At 44.0% G+C, this 19,634-nt stretch overlaps 1 protein-coding gene across 5 annotated transcripts in view; it reads right to left on the reverse strand.

The window, feature by feature from the left end:
- The window catches only part of LOC126385438 (plexin-A1-like), a 294,361-nt gene that overhangs the window by 207,954 nt on the left and 66,773 nt on the right, over positions 1-19,634 (reverse strand). For 4 of the 5 annotated variants that reach the window (XM_050037155.1, XM_050037152.1, XM_050037154.1 and 1 more), the window contains exon 1: positions 11,581-11,709. The exons of the other annotated variant lie outside the window; for it this stretch is intronic. The gene's annotated coding sequence lies outside the window, so the exon portion shown is untranslated. Of the gene's footprint in view, positions 1-11,580; positions 11,710-19,634 lie in introns of those variants that run through there. 5 annotated transcript variants of the gene reach the window in all.

The following is a 19,634-nucleotide window of genomic DNA, read 5'->3' on the forward strand; positions in this document are numbered from 1 at the left end:
CATTGAATTATGCAGGTGGTCAATATCTGGCAGTGGGGAACTTCAACAGAGATGGCAATGCCTCTACAGTGACTCTATCACACTGTAATGTGGTGCAGATAACAAGACATCACAGGGTCACAATCATCGTTGTTGTGACCAGCAGACCGTGACACTAATTCCCTGAAATCACCAGTTTAAAGAGTGGGAGAGTTTAATTTCCTCCCCTTCCCTGAAACCTAACTTCTAGTCCGATCAAATCGCCACCCCCTCGTAACATCTGTTTGGTTTCCAAATTTGAAAAAAAAAAAAAAAAAGCCGTAAAGCCGGTGTGGCGGGGTGGCACAAGCAACAGCAGCTGTTCCAATGCTGCGTTCACTCCTTAATTAAAGTTTGACTCAGCTTCCCTGAGTTTTTGTCATCCTTCTTTCCCCACACTCTCTTTTTCTCCGCCCTGCTTTGCACACAAGAGCTTCTCTCTACAACATTATTTATTATTCTTTGGTGCGAGCTGCCTTGTTGCTGTTCTGAGTTAGCTGGCGCTGCCAAGTTCCCTCCCTTCACTCCTCTGTTGTCTCCTTCTTTTCCCTCAACCGTTTCTGGCCGAGGTGCCGGCTCTGGCATCATTTTGTTCAGATTTCTCCTATTCCCGCCCTTTCACAAATCTAAACGCTCAAGGCTTTTATGTAGATGCAGCTACAAGCAGACTGGGAGACGGGCTACTTTTGAAAATGTGTCTGTGCTGTGGCCAAGTTTGACTGCAGCACTGATTGCCGAGGGCAGGATGAGGTGTGCCTCTTGAATGAGCTAAAAAAAAGCTTATGCCATGTTTTGAGAACAGCACATGTGGCGATGGCTCAGAAATGTGTCTTATTTAGCAGTTTGGGGAAAGAAAATTAATGCATGGCCAATTCTGAAGTTGTGTTTCAGCTTAATGATGTCCTTGCTTGGAAAACGTAAACTCTCCTGCCCTGTTTGTCTGTTGTAAAATTAATCATTGGTTTTGTGCCATTGTTTTCAAAGCGACACTCGACATTTAGTGTTGCCTCAAGTGCCAGTTGGACAAATACTATCTGTCATGTGTCAGAGGGCAGGCAGAGTGAGTCTGCTGGTGCACCAGGGGCCATATCACGCTGATCTCAAGAGCCAAATGAGGTCACACTCAGGAACAACGGAGGGCCGAGCCGATCAACCAGAACAGCCGCATTCCTCCACATGCATTGGGAGCCAAGGAAATCATGGATCTTGGTGAGGCAGAGGTGGGAGGACAGCCCCAAGAGAAAGACTTGGAAAGAATGGAAGCAACTCCTCCCAGCTGCCACGCATCAGCACATCACACCAGTCACAAGTTACACACCCCATTGCATTTGGAATGCTGTAGCCCAACAAGAGCTGAATGGTATCGCTGACGCATTCCTTCATGTTTGCTGGCTGCTTCGTCACATGCTCGGCCTCCTTAGCCGCACCAGAAAATCTATCAGCCGGGAGAACGGACTCACCAGGCAAACTCAAACACAAAAAGAAACAACCAAGGAGCAACACTTAAAGAGGCTCTTAGCTACCCTACCTCTCTTCACGTGGGAGTTGGCATGCCGCTGACCTATGTGACAGCTCCTGGTATGGGTAGAGGAGGTCAGGGTCAGAGGTCACCGAGCACAACTGGAGCCATCATGGGACAGCAATGAGTAGCTCACATTCACACCCACCTAAAAGCCCCTCCCCCACGACGCAGTAGCAGCTCAGAGGTTTACCCCAGACTGGGCAAAAAAAAGCAACACGAGGGCCTTGGCAATAAAACCTCTGTGGCCTTACTCTACCTTTAAAATAGGGATCAGTCTAACCTCTGACCTCCCCCTATCCCACCCCTCATTCCAGTTTGGAGACCTCCTCCTCCTGTTTGTCTTCTATTTCTGGTTACAATCGACACCCAACCCCCTTGCCATCGGTCCACCATTGTCTGGCCTGGAGTACGTATTCCCAGAGTGCCCCAGCTTTGCTTGCCTCTCCTCTGCAGGGGGCTGAGGAGGGAGGGACGACTTAAAAGCACCCCCGGGACGTCGCTGCAGCATGGAGGTAACCCAGGTCTGCTAAAAGAATTAGGCTGAGCAGCCACCAATGTTCTACACAACATGCCGTCGAGTGGTTTTCTCCTTAACAAGCTATGTAAGGGAGGAAAGGGAGGGAAAAGGGTTTTATGGTCCTCGAGCACATGTTTCCACTGAGGGAGCTGAGGAAAAACAACCGGTCTTTTAGGAGCATCCTAAAACTTTTGTCTAAATCTGATGGATGTAAGGATAAGGTTGTCCAAGTTGTTCAGCCACCAGGAAGTTAGGGCCCACAAGAGCAGCACTGTTATGCTTTTAAACTTCATTTGAGGCCCTTTTTGCATTAAGCTGCCTATGAAATGTCAGTGTTATCATTAGCCTTCTAATGCCACTAACCTTTGGAAAGTATTTGCATTGATTTGCAGGAGGTGGGGGTAGTATTACGGGGTAACTGTAGCGCATGTGAGTAGAGAAAAGTCCCTTGTACATGTGTCTATGGTCGACATGCTATGCAGTGGCACAATGCCAACACACAATGGAGGCCAGGCTCGGTGGGCTACTCATCACTTCTCCCTCTTTAACCCTTTGAGAGGAGCACAAAAGGGGGAGATGACAAAGAGGCTGTGGAAAGAAAAGGAGGTAGTAGAGGAGGGAGGTGTAGGGTATTCTTTGCTGCTTCAGCACAGTTTTAAGGGGAGTTTCAGACTACATTTGTAATTTGACAACTTGAGTTTGTCTCAGCCGTAAGCATGGGCCAATGGATGCCAGGAATCCAAACAATTTCTCCGGCAAGGACATAACACTGTGATTAGGGCTGTGGAGTTGGAGCCCTGTTCCTACTACGAAGTCTAACAGGCTTGCACTCTTATTTATGTTCCAGTTTTCTTCAAAATAACATGTCTGTGGTAACAGTGTCTGTTGCTGTTGTTAACAGCAATTATTTGTAATCCAGGATACAGTTTCAAATGAACTAATACTGCTTTCAGTCTGAGCTTAGAAAAGTTTTTTGAGTTGGCCCAAAAACCTGACAGGTCCCACTTGGCCCTGCTGTGGAAAAGTGGCTACTGAGAGTTAAACATGGGGAGGTGAGAGGCTGGGAAGTGCTCCAAAGTGATTTAGAGCTAAAGCTACTCAAAATCTACCCTTCTTTTTGCAGCTGAAGTGGGATCGCATAGTGGATTTAAGAAGGCTAACTGCCCATTCTGTTACGCTGAAAAACGAAAATGTTTTTTTCCTTTATTGACTGGTTTTCTGTGAAGTGTGTGACTGCATAAGACCTCACCAAACACACACACACACACACACACACACACACACAAAACTAGCCAGAAGCACCAGCCCACATCTAAAGAGTGCCAGGCACTCGGGGGAAAAAATGAGTGATAAACAAAATGAATAAATGAGCACTTATCTCCATCTGGTAAACACACATGCAGGTGCTGACATCAGAGTGTGTGGTTTATGAGCCATGGAGCGTGTGCGAGTGTGCACACACACAGACACAAGCCAAAAGTGCAACTCAGGGAGAAGCGAGGGAGAGCGGTCCTGCTTGTGTCCAACACGCACATGCACACACTTTCTCAATATCCACCACAGCCTCGGGGGCGACACCACCGTACTGCTGACCTCTTTGGAATAAGTCGCCCTTCCTTCCGCTAACATGGGGGTTGTTGCTGGCTGGCTAGTCCACAAAACAGCCACAGTAAAGGGGCCAGACAGGCAGCTAGCTGATTTATAGGCTAGCCCACGGCCATGCTTTCCCTGGGCAAGTGGCTCTCTTCAAAGGCCTGCCTTCTATTAGTCTTATTTACAGCGCTGGGGAGAACAGACCGCCTGAATTATTTAAGATTCCCCTTGGTAAATACAACAGAAACCAGGAGGGTGTGTGTATATGCAAGAAGGGGGAAGAGGGAAGGAAGACAGAAATGAAGAAGTAGGAGAGACTGAGAAGGGGAAAAAAAAGAAGTGAGCAATTATGAGTTGCTGCACCATTAACATTAATCACAACAATAAATGGCTATGTGCCTGTGTAAACTCTTCCCTGTTTCATCTCCTCCACTGTACAGAGTGTTACCTTACATTAAACACGAGGAGCCCCCACGCTCCCACACACACAAACACGCTCAGATAGCATCCTGTATACCATCATCCTGTATAGTGTGCGCGCTGAGAATGTGCTGCTTATCTCAATGCAAATACATGCACAGGCGCGCACACACACACACACACACACATACACACACACAGTGCGCTGCCTCCTCTCTCACACAGTGGTTCTCATTAACAAGCCAAACATGCCTGAAGAGGCAGACAGACTCTAGTGAGCACGGTAAACAACCAGTAGGCTCCCTCATCTAAACTGAGACTATCTCAGCATCAGCAACACACACTTTCTGCCGATGATACTGACAGCCTGGGCCAGATGCAATATACTCAAAGATCTGCCTTTTTTTTTTTCACTGAACCGGTGGAATCTGGTGTTCTTTGCTCAAGGGGAACTCAGGAAGGCAAACATTGGGTATGAGTGATGGCACTGACAACATCCCTACATTTAGGTGCTGGCATATTCTGACATAACAGCAAAATAATGATACTGTGACACCTTATCATGCACATCAAGACGTGCAATCAACAGAACACTATTATATGTTGTATTCATTGAGCCCTGTAGTTGATGCTTATCGTTTTCATGTCTTATTGATTATCAACAACAAAATATCAAGATTTCTTTAAAGGAGCAGATCACATTAAAACAATTTCCATCAAGATCCCGCATGGTTTTTGCCAAATAAACCCTGAAAAATACCCAGATTTAGAAAAATAAATGAATAAAGAATATAATGAGTCCTACCTACAGTGTACAATTAAACTGCTGCCTATGGCTTCAATGTAAACTGAATGTGGAAGCAATCTGCAACGCCATTTCCCCACCACACAGCTCTATCAACCGGCAACCTGCAGGGCTAAAAAATTACACCAATGCAGAAGCGCCATAAACTGCAGTTCCTCGAATGGCCACTTGAGGCTAGCTCCAAAATCGACTCGATCCCTATCAACACTTATGTTCAAATGCCCAACTTTATGGCAGTAATAAACATTTACAGCGTAATAAAGAAAAACAGTTTTGGTCTCTATAGCTAATTTCACCATTCATGACAACTGCATGAATTCACATTCACGTTTTATCTAAGGCTTCAAGTTACACATATTTAAGGGCGTGGCCACTTTGAGTGACAAGGTGTCTGCAAGGCATCGCTACTGTCTATGAGTAAAATCCACTCCTTGCTCCTCCACAGCTCCACCATTTGAGTCGAATATGGTCACTTTGAGCTCTAAAAATCTAAGATGGCATCAGCAAAAATGCAAGACTCAAGGCTTCAAAACTGGAGGCTACAAATCAATAGGTGCTGTCACAGTGGCTATGTCCTAGGGCTGGGTATTGCTTAAAAAAGTATGATGCAAAATACCAATACTAGTACCCTTAAAAGTAATATAGATACCAAAAGAGTAGCTCACCTGATACCTTTTTTCTACCATATTCGACACACTTCATATGAATGGAAGCATTCGGTTGGGTTGCACAAAATACCACCTGATGCCACAGTCGTGTAGTATAGCTATACTTACAACATTTTGGTGGCATCGATGCACGCTGAGCTGCCAATTTTGTAAGAATATTGCACTCAACTTCACCACACCCCAGAGAGTTGTAGCTGCGGTGGTAGTTGGGCAATCACATGTTGCGTTGAATTAAAGAACAACTGATTGGCTGCGAGCAAAACCATACAAATAGTCTTTTTTCTGGATCTGGGTAAAGAAAGAATCAAATTCAGGTATCGTTTGACTGAAGGAGTTTTAGCACTACTTGGTTAGTGGGTTATTTAAGTCTATACTCTTAAGTTATTGAGTACCAATACCCTGCTCTACCACATCCGTTATATTTATGCAGTCTATGGTTCTTATTCTTCAGTGAGGAAGTTTAAAGCCTGACCGGAGGAACACATGCAAAAACAATACGTATCCTGTAGAAGGATTTTGGAAGACTCACTCTACAGAAACTACGCAAGAAAAAAATACAAGTTATACAGGAACAGCATAATAACAGATGGTACTGTGTGTAACCTGCCCTGCCAGCTGCACAGCCAAGAAATAAAATAAAAGAACAATGCAGATGACAGTATAGTTGTTGTCTTAGGTTACCGGAAGGAACCGTGATTTCCTGATCGATAACAGGCCCCAGCTCTTATTCACAGGAAGACATGCAACAAGAGAAGCCATTTTTTTATGTCCACACAAATCGGGGACCGAGCTGCTTGTCTGAGTCAGTGTCTGAGGGGGAACGGACAGAATGCTGACAAGAGCATTGGCATGCCGCGGAGGAAACCTCATATGCCGAGGCCGTGCCCACTAGCTGTGGGGGCGGAGGGATTTCTACACAAGGCCACTGGGTCAGAAGTGGAACCGGGGTCAACGCTGTATCTTTGGACCTTCAGGCAGAACCTTCAGGATGACTGTAACTCAATCTCAGTGGTGACGTGCCAGGGGACCAAGGGTCAAACACAACCAGTGTTTCTTTGGTTTGGATGAGAGCCCATTCCACAAATTATGAGAGCTTGTCAATTTGATTTCACAAGAAAATAAATCCAATGCACTGCTCCTGTCAATGAAATTAAGTGCCTGCAAAACGGTGAACAAGTTCCTCATGCCCTACTTAAGTCAATCTCATCACTCCACTTTACATGTCAACCAAACTAATCAACAACTCTTTGAACAAAAGGAGAGCGTGTAAATTCTGTTCCCCAACAGATTACACAGACTACAGTGGAGACAGAGTTTATTTTCAATTTGCAGCCAGATTAGCAGGCATGTTTTTGATACTGTCAGAGCTGCAGAGATTTTTCTATTCCAAGTCGTCGTGAGTGAGTGGCCTTTTTAGTGCCTGCTTCAAAAAGCATCCCCCGTACCCGAGCAGCTGTCACTTTCAGCAGGCACTGTGGAGGACGGAAGCGGGGGAGGGGTCCTTTGAAGGAATGGTTAAAAGTGGGCGATAAAAATAAACTGGGAGAGAGGAGAAAATTAATTATACATAACAGACAGTTCACTTGGATGAGCACGACAGAGACAGAGAAACTAAGGCTGCTTCCCTCAAAGAAAGAAAAAGCCATTTTCTGGCTGAGAAAATTTCTGCTCTGCCACCACAGTGGTCATATTTATTTGCTACATCTGAAGTGAGGGATGCAACAAGGAATCTTATTTTAAGAAGGTCAAGGCATCAAACAATACAGAAAAGGCTTTCATTTCAAATTCTCCACGCTGGCCCTCACTTCATGCACACTCTAATTCGGGCGGTTTCCGGGGACCAAAGTAAGACCGCAGCCCTGAGTGCATTCGCCTTCTTAAAAATGTGATGAAGCTTGCAGATAACTCAGTCTGCCTTTAAATTCACTTCTGATTGGTGCTGATGAGGGTTTATGCTGCTGGCTCACCTGCAAACTCACCCCTTGATATGATTCGTAATGCACCAGCACTTTGCAGTTCAACACCGCCCACTGACTCTCAATCCCAGCCTCTTATTCGGGCCAAATGGAGGTCATTCCTATTTGAGCAGTCAGTCAAGACAGGCCCGCCAGGTATTGGCGAGTGAGTTTATTTCATATTAAGGCTTGTCGGCTGGAGAGGTGTTAGCACCATGAGAGCTGTGTGTGTGTGTGTGTGTGTGGTTGTGTGTACGACAAGGCCTTCGGGTAGAGCCCTGCTGCTGGTCCCTCTTTAGTGCGTTTTAATATTGCTGCTGCTGTGTGGCTCCTCGCCTCAGGGCGCCACACAAACCCCAGAGTAAAAACACTCAAATTGAGAGACAGAGAGAGGGTGGGACAGGGCTCAGAAAGAGATGGAGAGGTGACAACATGGAAAAGTAGGAGAGGATGTGACAGAAGCAAGGAAGGAAGGAAGTGAAGATCAAAACAGAGGAAACTTGAACTGAGGTGTTGAAAAAGAGCAAAAGACAGACGGACACAGATTGAATGAAAACACACTCGGAGCAGAGCGCCGGCGACGCGGCTAACCTCTTTAGCAAGACTGACAGAAATGAAAACTTATGTAATAAAAACACACCATCTCCACTGGCTAGGATATGAAAGCAGATATTGCATTACAGCGCTGCCGTGCCAAGGAAGCCCTCGATCGCACATGGGGGACAGAGTTAAGTCCATGGTGTGCCAGGCACTCGCCGCCTTTATAACCCCTGTACTGGTTTGAGAGGGGATCCTCCTAAAGCTGTAGTAAATGCTTCATCGTGCACCAAGCCAAGCTATGAAGACTAGTCATACCACCAGAAATGTACTGGAGAACTGGTTGAAAAACAGAAAATGGGGGAGTTGTAAGACTGCTGAAAATTATGCCAGGCCGTCTGGACAGAGAGAGAGGATGACGATGGAGGAGTGAGGAAGGCCTTTCGCTTGCACAGACAGAGAGAGATGAAGAGAGGGATGGAAGAACCAGCACGCAACTAGACAAAGAGTAAGAGCGAAGGAGAGATGATGGGGAGACGCATCGGAAAAATGAAGGTAAGGGCGGAGAGAGAGGTGGCGTGGAAGGATGGAGGTAGTCGCAGACGACGGTGGGGCTCCTGACAGGAAGGGAGGGAGAGAGAAGGCGAGAGCGAGGAAAGAAAGCCTGAGTGGCAGCATAAGTCTGGAGGCAGGAAGAACGGCAGAGGAGTAGGCAGAGAGAAAAGGCGAGAAGAGGAAATGCCTAAACATGAGGTTGTCACACTGGTTTAAAATGTCGAACAGTAAGGAAAACTGGAAAAAGGAGCTGGATTTTGCAGTCTAGCAGCACACACACACAGACACAGCACACTGTGAGCGTGAACACAGTCCATATATCGACTCGCCGCATGAAAGCAATGAATCACAGTACAGCGTACCCTGAAGAATACAGTTATGCACTTAAAGTCCGCTCACATATATAAACAATTCCAGTGACCCCGAGAAGTAGTTTTTCACTCCAACTGAGAAAGTCCCATGTGAGCGTGATGGAATTCAATTCATATCTACTCATTTAATTCCTTTCTCTAAAATCCTTCATCAATATGAGACAGAATATTCAGGGCCAGTTTTACAGTGCCAAGCCACGATTCAGTTCTCACTTGAGCACAGCTCTGCTGCTTTGTCATCCATCTACAATCTAATTAGACCTTAAATATGGCACTCACTGAAAGGTCCAGAGGAATGCGACAGGGGGGGCGAGCCACACAAAGGCAGGACCGGTGGGGTGCAAAGTGCACATGTCAGCTCGAATTCCAAAGTTTGGACATCACAGATTTACCCTTCACGGCAGCAGCCAGACCGGACGGGGCAGACTTTCAAAATGCATGACACTGCTGGTCTATTGTGGGGCAGATCTGTATCATAATTAGGGAAGATTGAGGCAAATTGCTTGTAATTTTCTGGCTGGGTTGCCAGCTTTCATGTGAAATGCCATGCAAGGTCACACTTTTGCCAAAAAAAAATGATTTTCTGAAGATCGCAGCTGTGCAAGGTGGGAACTTTTTGAAAACGTGGCGGGATAATCATGTTTCGTACAGATTGTTCCCAATTCAGCTCCTATTTTAAGTCACATAAGAACATGTCCACATGTGCATATATCATTTTGATCCACACTTTTCACCCAGGCAACCTGGAACATTGTGTCACTTCCACCCTTGTCTCAGCTAAATAAAACAAAATGCGATTACGTAGTCTTCGCACACACATGGAGTCATTGCTATGTTTGGTTAGTTACTGCCACTCCTCGCTTGTCACTCACAAACTGATGTAAAATAATGCTTGTTTTGACTGAACGAGTTAGGTACACATCTGTTGTGTGGTTGGTGACATGTCAGTCTGCCTGCGGTTGAATGATTTAAAGCTGCGACTGGGCACCACCTCCTAAACAAACACTCACTTCACGGTTCAAATCCCACATCATTTCAATGTGAATGATGGTCACCGCGTTTAACTGTCAATAAGGAGCTGCTGCTTGACTGAACTGAGGCAAAATTGGGTCATGTCACTTATGATCAAGAGTTATCATGTCAGTCACATAACGCCTGTGCATAAAATACACCCATCAATACCTATACTAGTAAACACAAGCAGGACTCCTTCTTACATATTAATGCATATTGCAGTATTTTTTTTGTGATAGGCTCCAGCCTGGCCCCACACCCCCTCTTCTTCCTCCCAAAAAAGGTTAAAATTATGTCTAAGCCTTTGCTCATCTAATATGATTCATGAATACATGTTTAAAATGGGCTCCAAATGAATTCACGTAGTGCGCGCGGGGTCGGGGTGGGTAGTCTAATTTGGTTAACCAGGATTTGATTAAAAAAAACAGAACTGAGGAGAATCCGATACAGCAATGAGAGCATTTTCAATAGCTGACAACCAATGCGCACTCCACACACCCACAGACAGCCCTCGCCACTCCATCCCTGCTCAAAAGGGGAATTCAATTGCTGTCGAATAACAAAGCTTTACAAATTGCCTCTCATTCGTTTGCAGATTAACGCGTCTTTTCACAGCACACCAACACAATTTCTAATTATTTCAAAGCTAATAGGTGAATCGATTTTTTTTGTTTTTAAAAGGCAAGCACCACGTCCCTCTGGAGACATCCTACACAACTCCTCCCTTAGGTCCGTTTAGGAAAGCCGGGGCAGGATGCATTAAAATGTGTGTGTGTGTGTGTGTGTGTGTGTGGAGGGGGAGAAAACAAGCAGCAAATGTTTAATGTAAAGACATGCAGCTTCCTCCAGCCTCCCCGGACTATTTATCCCGGCGACAGCGAGTGTCAGCTCCGTGAATACCTGTAATTATGTATGGTGGAGGTGGAGGTGGAGGTGGTGGCATTCCTCCTCTGAGGCAATGCAACAGCCAGATAAGCCTGCTAGCTGCTAGTCCGTGTCCCCAACAACTGGTCCGGGAGCTTTCTTTTATGACACATTACAGCACGAGGAAGCGTCTCCACATCAGAAAAGTGTGTTTTCACCGCAGCCAAGCAGCCACAAACTCACCTTACACTGCACCAAATCCGAGCTTACTTACAAAAACACCCACGTTTCCTTTAGTCTCACGCGCCAGGTGCTTACCGCCAATAATTAAAGCACACAAATGTCCATATTCATGAAGTTAGCGAGCTAAAGCGTCACATTATGCGCAGTTTTACAGTTTGCTGTGGATTAATCCGACTAGTGGTCACACAGCACACCGCAAACACAAACACGAGCCTCCACACACACCGACACACACCTATATAACTGCATATTACAGCTACTCTACATATCCTGCTTTCCACGCACGGGTTTGGGCTTTAAACTCGTGGAGAAACCACACCACGGAGAGACGCGAGGAAAGGGGGTGAAACACAACGACAAACTCACCACACGGAGCAATGGAGAGGGAGCAGGGGAAAAAATGTAACCTAAATATTTGAGCCGGCTCCACCAAAAAAAAAACAACCCGCTCCTTCCACGCGACAAAAAGCCCCGCGCCGGAGTTGTCACGGTACTTACAGGTTCAAGTGATCCGTAGGTTAGATATCCTCGCCATGGTTTTAAATTCCAAAACTTGGGGACATTCCACTCTGGTCACGGAGCGGCGGTGCTCTCACTCCGGCGGCTCCCTGCGTGTGAATGGAGAGGAGAGGACTGGAATGCAACTCCGGCTCCAGGAGGAGGGAGGAGGCGCTCTGCTGCTGCTGCAGGGCCGCGCTGAGCCCATAGAGGGCGCCCCTGGGCTGACTGCCGCTGTGACAGGGACGTGTGTGTGTGTGTGTGTGTGTGTGTGAGAGAGAGAGAGAGAGAGAGAGAGAGAGAGAGAGAGAGAGAGAGAGCAATACATTAATAATTCAACCAGTCGCCTTTCCCACAGTTTTACATAACCGTGGATTTTATGTTGTAACCAGTAAAACAGGATCTTACTTAGTCATTAATATATTCTTATGTTTTATATTTAATTCAACCAAGGGCGTAGGTTTCAGTTTAACACTGGGGGACACGTGAAACTGATGATTTAGAAGATTTCGAGCACAAAACACTATATTTCGATGCACCAGTTTGTGCTTTTTCTGCATCAAATTATGGTGTTTATGTCTTAAATTCTGTCAAAATAAAAGTCCTCAGCCAGAATTCCTAATATTGGGAATTTGGGGCAGTCGCTCAGCCCATAGGGACTTGAATTGGGAATGGGACGGTCACTGGTTCAAGTCCAAATATAGAGCGTAGACTGGTAGCTGGACACATGCCAGTTCTCCTCCTGGGCACTTCCGAGGCTCCTTAAGCAAGGCACTGAACCCCAACTGCTTGGGGCACATGTCCATGGGCAGCCCCCTCGCTCTGACATCTCTCCCTTTAATGCATGTATAGGTCATGTTTGTGCATGTGTGTATTTTAGGCCCATATGTATGACAAGAGAGTGAAAAAATTGAATTTTCCCTCTTCTTTTCTTCTTCTGTTGAGGACATATCCCTTGCATTCCCGCTGAAATCTACACTTGAGTTCAATTATTACGTCAAGTCAACATGTTTATTGTTATATGCACAGTTAGAAACAGGCTTCCATGTACAATTGCTTGCCTTTTTGTTTTACACAAGATTTAAAAAATGAAAAATATACATACAAGAATATTAGAAAATTATCAAATAAAGAGCCAAAAGGACAACACGAGAGATAAATGAAAAAAGACACAAATATAAAGTATCCAAAGAACATTTTTTAACATTTATTATTTAACTTTATACACATTAGTCAGTCATGTTCTCAGTTGTATTGTCATGAATGTTCTGAGATGCCAGTTTTAACCATAGACGGCAAAGATAATGGACTTAGCTACCTAGATGTCACCCATGGTTTGTGAACTCGCATTGTGAAGCTTGACGTCATTCCACGATCAGCCCCATTGGCTCCTTGGCCTGGAAGCAGAAGCCCTGGTGAAAATTTTAAGTTTGTGATTAGCTAGCTATGAAATATTAGCTTAAAAGAGAGGTGGTTAAGGTAAGGTAAGGGTAAAGGTAATGGCAAGGGTTACATCTCATTACTTATAGAGTGAATCAGGTCTTTATGTATAATGGATTATGAAGTGAATTATTGCTATATTTGCCCTCATTTATTCACTACAGTGTATTGCATTGTAGCAGGGTTCAGATAGCCATTGCAATGGTGGGTTTGTCTTGTAGTGGTGCTGGGCAGGGTTTGTAGGGGCATGTCGTGTAAACTACATATGGAATGTGTCTGTAGCTATAATTGTCTCTAGCACGTCGGCCGTCACCACCTTGGTTTTTTGGAGCCAGAGTTGACATATTTTGGCGAGAGGCTGGCGCTATGGAGGAGTAAGGGGTGGATCTGACTGAGAAGCCGGTCACTCAAAGCAGCCCGCCCTTAATTATGCGTAGCTTTAAGCCTTACTAAAACGTAAACTGGTGAGTTATATAAAAATGTATCCCCTGTACAGTTGTCATGATCGGGGAAATAAGCTATAGAGACCAGCACTTATTTTGTAGGCTGTAAACATGTTTATTGTTGCTGTAAAGTTGGGCATTTTAACATGACGGTCTATGGGGATGGACTGGCTTCCGGAGCCAGTCTCTAGTGGTCATTCAAAGAACTGCAGTTTTTGGCACTTCCATGTCCGCTTCATTTTTCAGCCCCTGAGGTTGCTGCTTGGTTTTAACTTTTGTATACAGTAAAAAAAAAAAACTTTGTGTCCCCGTATTACGAGTTTTGCACTGACTGCTTTCATCATCTGTGTCATACTTTTGGTACTATAGTACCTGACAGGTTAGAGAAGTTGTCAAAATACCAAGTCAGGAAGTCAATATTTTTTTATACATACAAAAGCAAAAGTTTCTCTGTGCCACATTTTGACATAGAACACCTGATACTGTTCAGAAGACCTCATGGGAGTCTCACTTTCACTGTAAAAATATTCCCAGAAGTTATCATTTAATTTTACACAAATGTCTGTCATCGTCATGTCGACACTGTACGATGAAAGGACAGGGAGTTAGAAAGAGTTCTCTTTCAGAGTATTAAGTTACTACTCAACACTAGCTTGAGGCCAAACTCAAAAAAAGAATCATAGACACTGTTAATGTCTGTTACCAATCCAACAACTACAATTAATCTTAAAAGTATTCTGATTATTAAATTGTCATCATGATCATTATACATTTTAAAGCACATTTCTGACTCAAAGTTTGGACAAAAAACAAGGGAACATAAGCAAAGGACAGCAGGAAATTAAAAGTATTATGTAAGGTTTACTTGGTGGTGTTGGGAGGGGGCAGAGGGTGAGGACAAATATTTGCAGGACAACTGAGTGACAGTGATAGCGAGCAAAGCCCTGACAGGCACAGTTTATCCTCGATGTGGTGCAGAACATTGGATACTTGGAGGATACATCTACAGCAGAACACGTCTGAGCTAAATTTACAGTGAATGGTGTTTCAAAATAGAAAATGCCCTGGGAGATGATGGGAGACAGGTTTGGTTGTGAGTTCCCCAAAACAAGGCGGGCTCCTAATTAAATGAGGAGGCCCCGGGCCTGGCTGTCGCATCCCATCAGCTGACACATTCACACAGACTAACTTACACCGAGTGACACTCGGATGACAGATTTTGGATACAAGCTGCGCCCGTGAGGCTATCGAGCCAACTTTTAATTCTTAACTCTTTTCTCATGATAAGCAAACTCAAGACAGTCAAAGTGACTTTCAAAGCCGAATTTCAATATTCATCTCGCAGTCAGTGACTATCAGGAGCTTGGACAAAGTGTGTTTTGGGCACTGGTCCATGATGTCTCTGCAGCGAGGAAGCTTTTGGGATAACTGAGTTATTCAAACAGGCAGCTCAGGTTACCAATTGCACTCAGGAGAGCAGAGAGCAAGATCTGGCACTAACCACACCACCTGGCCCCGTGCTCTGAGTGTGTGCAAGAGAGAGTGTCAGTGTTTCAGAGAGGTAGGGGGAATGTGTATTTTTGATTGAGAGATATAAAGACATTTGTGTGTGTTATGTGAATAAAAGAGCAGCTGAATTTCAGCACTTGCCAGGAAATTTCCCCCGAGTCTATCACACCACCCAGCTTTCAGTGAGTTTCAAAAGCCCACTGTCTGCCATTAGAAATGGTTGGTTTGGCCATAGTAATACTAAGAGATTAGCCTCACTTACCATGTGAAAGGCCTCTGGACAAAGCCATTCCCTATCTTACACTTAAACACTAACACATTGATTAGCTCTGAGTTACTGCGTTCACATCCGTCCAGTTCCACTTCGGGCCCACTGTAAGTTCTCATGGGAATATTTTTATGGAGTATAAAACGCATCAGACTGAGTACAAAGTTCGCTTTGTGCAAACCGGGATCAAAGGACTGCGTGCAAAATGGGCAGTTGCTTCATCTCTGTCGAACCCAGCTATACCATAATACAGTTAATATAAAGACACAGCACCTTAAAGATGCTTAAATAAAACACTTCTCCCCTTCTATACCTACAGTGTACAACCCAAAGCTGTTTTGCATACAGTGCTCAGTGATGTTTTTTTTCTTAAAGAGCTAGATTAATCTTGGTCGTCATGATTTGACTAGACAGTGCGCAGGCCGAGCAGCTTGGGCTGAAAGCACAGAGAATATTAAATAAATGTACGCATGGTTGTTTGGTGGTTTGCTGCTGTTTTGCTCTCTATTTGCTTCGTGTTTTTTTTTTGTTTCTTTTTTTTTTATTCATGCACTATTAATGGGCCTGTGTTTGGCAAGAAGAACAAACATTTTAAGTGAGCAGAGAGATACAAGAACTGACTGATCAGAGAGAAAAGAGTCCCGGTTGTCCTTGAAAACACACAGAATACACTAACCTGCATCTGTGCAGACACATGCATAGTACATATAATTCTGTGCAAACATACCGCTTAGCAAGGATGTGTGCACTAGAGCTGTGCACCACATCACAAAACAAATAAAGACAGATTTTGCAGCCTTTCTATGTACACTAAGTGTTAAAGAAAAACACAACATAACAGACTGTGTTCATAGAGATATTAAAGTGATCACAGTCATCTACTACTTTGTGTATTCCTTGTAACATATTAACAGATGACAATGAGCTTTAAAAACAAACAAAAATGTTTTCATCCTCAATACCTGGCAAATAATCAGTATTTGTTCTCCACCACTAGTCAATAACATCTCTTTCACTGCCCATGAAACTCGATCCTTCGGACTGAAAAGCAAAGACAGCATTTGATCTGTGCCAATTAGGTGAAACTAATCAGATTTGAGCCAGTGGGTGAAGTGCAGGTTTGGTGGCCTTGTAACCTGAGGTGGCGCAGCTCCGACTAAACAGGTAATGAGCCATTAATTGGCTAACAACAAGATGGCTAGGTAGCACGGCTACGGGATATCATCTGGCTTAACCTGTCTGATCTGTTTGTACAGTCGCACCGATCCCATTTCAGCTCTCAGGATCCTCTGTCTTTATGGAACCACGCCATCCTCGCACGGCGCCGCCAGATGAGAAGAGATAGAAACATCTTGAAATACCTGTTTAAAGCTATTTCTGTTGAGATTTAAGACAATGATAAGATGTTTGGGCAAATAACTCCTTAAAGACTTTCAAAATTCTTGTTTTTCTTGATTGTTGTGACAAGATGATTACCAGCATTTGTTTAGTGCTTTCATTCTTTGTACAGGGACAACTTAACATATTGTCATCTTTGATGATGAAACCACACATTCACCAGGTCTGTTGTTTATAGTAAGTAATAGTATTTATTATTATAATGTAATCATTTAAAGTCTTGACTATGTCTAAATCAACAATTCCAGATGCACAGTCTACTCATATATGATCTGTGAGTAAAGTTCAGAGTTTCCAGTGGAGTCACGATGATCATTTTGTCTTATTAAAGTTAATGCTGTAAAAATTAAAGATTCAAATCTAATAGTGTTTGTTTTATATACAGGGGAATGTTGTATTATTAATGCTGAAGTGAAACATTGCACCAGTTTATTTTATTAATGATTTCCATGCATGTTTCATACATTTGCATCATCATGCACATTCATTTTGAAGAAATGTCTTTATTAAAGGAATATTTCACCTCCCCAAATGTTTATTTGTATATTAATTACTCACCCTGTATGACACTGAATTTATGAAGAAAGCTTTGTTTTTCCTCACATGCCTCCATGGTCACTAAGGAATCCATAAACGGATAAAAGTCTTGATTAATTGCTCTTACACAACTGTGCAGTATAACCCAAGTCCCATTTATCTGGTCATATGCTCAGTACTTCCCAAACTTCCCCTTGCCAACGGGGAGCTGTGCTGAAAGTGAAATTTTATCTATGCTCTCTTCAAAGCCAGACTCCATTAAAGGTAGGGTCTGGAGGATTTTCCAGTTGCTGTTTGTAAACACACATTCAAATTTGGCCCCTCCCATCAGGCTCAACTCTCCCGGGTGTACGGAGCCCGGAGGTACGGAAGAAAGCTTCACAGAAGAGGTTCAGGCAAGGCTCGCACTGGTGCACACTCGGACACTCTCGGGCACGGCACCTGCGCTCTCTCATTGGCTGGGGAAATCTCCGCCCAGAAGCGGTCCGAGCTCACAAAAACATCAAAATACAGTTAAAGGGCAGGAGCTCTGCAAACAGAGTCACCACCACACATGAGTAGAAGCCCATAGGTGATGATTAAGCAGGATTTCATTTGTGTATGTCTATATTTTCTTTTGTTTGAAAATCCTCCAGATCCTACCTTTAACAAAAACAGCAATTTTTCCTCTCTGAATAGGGGAGCTGCGGGTCTACCGCTGCTTCCATCTGTACTTTGTGTTATTGTGTAACTTAAGTGTTTTAAAGGTTTAGTTCAGTTTCAGCAAAGTCACACACTAACACAAACAAAGTAACTGAGCTATGTAGTGACAGACAGCAGCTCCCATGTTTAGTGAGGTAAAATTGCTGCTTTTGTCAGTGGAGTCTGGGTTTGAAGAGTGCACTGATAAGTTTAACTTTCACTTCAGTTCTCTATTGGAATTGCCTGTGTTTGGAAGTACTGAGCATGGGACTGGATAAATGAGACTTGGATAGTCCGGGGGATTGGGTTCGATTGGGCGGGGAATGCCGAAAAATTTCACACCTTAGTTTGGTTCAGCTCACTTTCACACTGCACTTTTTAAAGCAGACCAAACCACCTGGACAATGTCATGCAGTTACAACAGCTGTCCATTTGGGGGGGCGGTATTGCCCAAAGCGACCAATGGCAAGGAAGAAAAAAGCATGAGGAAGAAGAAAAACCGGCTCATCGATTGGCCAGGACCGAAAACGGAAATCCATCCCTTCTGGCAGCTTGGTCACCACAAGAACGCCAAACGCCAAAATGCAATGTGCTCTATGTCACTTCCTCTCTTTGGTTCACTTCCTCTCTTTGGTTCACTTCCTCTCTTTGGTTCGCTGGATAGTCTGTTTGCATTTCCCACTGTAAGCAGACCGCACCAGGGTTCACTTGCTTGGTTCGTTTGGTCTGCACCAGAGTTTGAATGAGCGTTCACACCACTCCAAATGAACCGAACTATCCGTGGAAGCAGACCAGGGTTTGTTTAAAGCGGACCAAATAGTGTTTGTAAATTGATGTTTTGAATTTGTTTTGCTGTTGTTTAACATGGCCCCCTTTTACTCCAATTTATCAAGAGTTTTCTTCATTTTTGGATTTTTTGTTCACTGTGGTGGCATGCAAGAAAAACACAATTTTCTTCACAAATTCAAGGTAACACAGGGTGAGTAACTGATACACAAATTTTCATTTGGGGGGTAAAGTGCTCCTTTAATGTGATGATTTCAACCATAGCACCCAGGCCAGTTGAGAGCTGCAAAAATCATCAAACATTATGAATGCAATGAGGAAGCCAGTACATGCCCTAATTGTTTTTAACAACTTCCTTTGCACCTGTAAATGTAAAATGCATGTGGAAAATCCAAAAAGATTTCACGCATTGCCTCTACTGTAGAATAAACATTTATGCTATCAGGTGGTAGCAAAGAGCAGCAAAAGAGTCGTGTATGTATGTGCAACCTGTTGCAGATCATTAATGTTAAATATGAGAAAATATTGGATTTAAGTAAATCACAGAATCACAGCTCAGCACATGGGCTCACAGGAAACATGCAGATCAAACAGTAACATAAGGAGACATCAAGGAAGTCATTAGAGGATTGAGCAACCCGGAGTTGGCGGAGGTGAAAGTGTTTATGCATTTCAACATTATGCATATGCTACATGTTTGAAATTGTAATGTCTTAAGTAAGGTAATATGAGTTAAGAATATTTCCGCCTTAATTATTCATTCAGAGTGCATTTCAGTTGTGGGAAACCTTAAGAGACTCTAGAGACTTGTTCTTTAAATTGCTGCAACCTTATAGGCAGGCTCATTGGCCATGATTTAATGTGCATCTTTTCATAGACCTCAATTATCAATTAACTGTAAGTGTACACCACTGGGAATATCCTCAGTCGTGTCCACCACATTAACATCCATTAGAAGTGAATCACCTGTCTGCGCTGAAGCTCCTCAGCTG

The sequence above is a fragment of the Epinephelus moara genome, chromosome 24 (assembly GCF_006386435.1).
Source record: "Epinephelus moara isolate mb chromosome 24, YSFRI_EMoa_1.0, whole genome shotgun sequence".
Lineage (NCBI taxonomy): Eukaryota > Metazoa > Chordata > Actinopteri > Perciformes > Serranidae > Epinephelus > Epinephelus moara.